This window comes from Mustela nivalis (genome assembly GCF_964662115.1).
Source record: "Mustela nivalis genome assembly, contig: HAP1_SCAFFOLD_424, whole genome shotgun sequence".
In the NCBI taxonomy this organism is placed as follows: domain Eukaryota; kingdom Metazoa; phylum Chordata; class Mammalia; order Carnivora; family Mustelidae; genus Mustela; species Mustela nivalis.
In genome coordinates, this window is record NW_028136230.1 from 566905 (window position 1) to 570072 (window position 3168).

Genomic DNA, 3168 nt, shown 5'->3' on the forward strand with positions numbered 1-3168 from the left:
CACATACACATATTCAATTGTTTTTATATATATAAACAGCATTATTTATTTATGTAAATAAATGCATTGTCTGTAAAATCCATTTACTTATCAATCATAAGGGTAATTTTAAGTACTAAGAATAAGAAATATGTGAAAAGATAAGTGTTCAAGAGTGCAGTTTGTGGTAATTAATACAATATGATAGGCTCATGAAAAAGATATATTACTTGAACTTAAAAGCTTCTATAATTAAGCGATGACCACTTGAAATTTGTAATTAGTCTTGCTGCAGTTTTTCCTTGCACTTATTGCCCTTCCCCAGAAGTTCATTAAGAATTTCTGTGAATGTCCTTATGTTTAATCTCATTCATAGATTCCACTGCTGCTCACAAAACAAAGCCAAAAAGAGAGGTAACTCTATGTGGCACTGCATCCACAAGCAATACATTCATAAATAATTAAAAAGCTCTCTACTTCATTTGTTACCCATTCAGCTGATAATTTAAATGAGTAACTGAGGCCATTTTATCAGCACTTTTAATAGAATGCGACTCAGAAACTTCACAGTGTTATTTAAGAAGAAATGCTCACGTGTTAAGGTTTTTATTTTTTTAAATCAACAAAATAATTTTCAAATATTAAAAGCAAATGTCTCCTTTTCCTCCAAGTTTCCTTGCTATGTCAAAGTTACAAATAAATACATTAAAATCGTATTTTGAGTAGTAGATAAAAACAAAAGTTTTGAAACTGTGGGTTGAGTGTCTGGGTTAACTTGTATAAATATCTGAACTCAATGTATATAGACTTTATTAGATTTTTTTTTTAGACTATTTAAAAATACATGCTGAGATAATGACAACATTATTTTATTCATTTTAATAAATAAATTATTTAATTTAATTATGTTTAGATATTTATTTATTAAATTAATGATTTAATATTTAATAATCTAAATTTGAAATATTTTAAATTCTAAAAATATTTATTTAATTAAATTGATATATTTAATATAAATAATAAATTATTTAATCATTATTATAATTATGCAATACATTATGTATTGTGTAATAATTGCATTTTAATAAATAAATAAATGTATTATTTACATTATTTTATTTTATTTTATTTTATTTACTTGACAAAGAGAGGGAGAACGCAAGCAAAGGGAGCTGCAGGCAGAAGGAGAGGGAGAAGTAGGCTCCCAGCTGAGTAGAAAGTTCAACCTGGGGTTCCATCCCACGACCCTGGGATCACCACCTGAGTCGAAGGCAGATGCTTAACTGACTGAGCCATCCAGATGCCCAAGGCTTTGTATTCTTCGCTTCTAAATATTGATGCTCCTTCATCTCTGGAGTTAGTAAATTGATGTTGAGAATTCATATCAAAGAATTGATAGTAGCTGTTAAACAGAAACATGTAATTTAGGGGGAAAAAAAGAGCAGAAGGAAGAGAAAGGCCAAAAGTAAAAAAGCACATTAATATAAAATTTAATTAGATAAAAAAGCTGATATTCCTGAAGGGGGCTAATAAAAGAGCTGCAAAGAGCTGATAGGATTAGGAAAATTGTCCACTCCTGGTCATTTCATAATTTTAAACTATTCCTTATTAATAAATATACTTAGTTCCAGAAACACAAGCACATAAGAACATTTCCACCAAGTTTCCTCTAACAGCATTTACAAATTAGACGTTCAAACAATGCAGTTCATTACATGTTGCATCTGTATCTTAAAGTTTAAACACATTCTGTGACACATTTTCCAACAATTAAAATTAAAAAATATATATATACATATATATCTATGTATATATATATATACCTTATCCCTAAATGGAAAAAATATATATATAGAGAGAGAAACCTTATCCCTAAATGAAACCTTTCTTTGTTTATTAGATTAAATAGGTAAATTAGCAACAACAACAACAACAAACAGCTAATATTATAGAGGTAGGAACAATTTACCTTTTCATTCATTGCTATTTTCTAAAAATTCCTATTTTATTTTTTTCTCAAGTCTGTCATAATAATTTTCTAAATCTCCTGCCTTATTCAATTTTTTTCTTTTAGTGGAAATCTCTATTTCATATTTATTTTCTCTTCCTCCACTCTTTGCTCTAATAATTCAATGTATTATTAGATTTTCTGTTTTTCTCTTTATCCAGATATATCTTTTCTTTCTTTCTTTCTTTTTTAAATAATTTGATTTGCTGGCATTTTACATCAGTACATGCTTTCTTATGGATGTTAGAAATGTCTGTGGAACTACTAGAAGAATAAACTTTTTTACCTTTAAGAAGTTTACAGTCGAGAGTGCCTGGGTGGCTCAGTTGGTTAAGTGTCTTCCTTCAGCTTAGGTCATGATGCCAGGGTACTAGGATCCAGTCCTGCATCAGCTGCCTGCTCAGCAAGGAGTCTGGTTCTTCCTCTCCCTCTGACCCTCCCTCTCTCTCTCTAATAAATAAATAAAATCTTTTAAAAAAAGACTTACTGAAATCTGAGACTGAATTACTAAATTCAGTCTTAATAGAAGACAGCTAAACAAAGCAATAATCACAACTGGAAAATTTAGCGAGATCATGGTTTAACATTTTTGGTTGACACAGGACCTCTTTCAGTAACAACTTTCCCTAAATATCAATTTCTTTTTAAGGCAAAAAATTTTGACAAGAAATCCAGATCCTTATGATCATTTTCATATCAATTTAAGGTGACATCCTCAGAGTATATAATCAAATATGTAATTATTCTATCTGTTGCCTTGTATATTGCCTGTATCTTTTTCAGACTCAAAGTTCCATTGAGGTAGAGTTTTTTTTTTTTTTAAGCAGAGATTTTTAAAGTGTTTGATATATACAAGATGCTTAATAAGTGTTTACAAAGCCTATGTATTACAGAAGCTTTAAACAGGCTTTAAAATAATGTAGGTGATATTAGTGGTCATATCAAACAATTTTTAGGTTTCAGTCATGTAAATAACTACAATTCTCAGAGACAGAGAAACATACAAATGGTCTGGGTCCAGTAGGATAATGCTAGCATGTGTTGTAAATTCTCTTATATGACCTTATTCTTGCAAGAATTGGTTATGTGGCAGAAAAAAAGGTATCACTATCTTATACTTTATTATTTAAAGAGATTTATGGAAGTCTTAATTTCTTACACTACCCCTTTGTTTCAGTGGA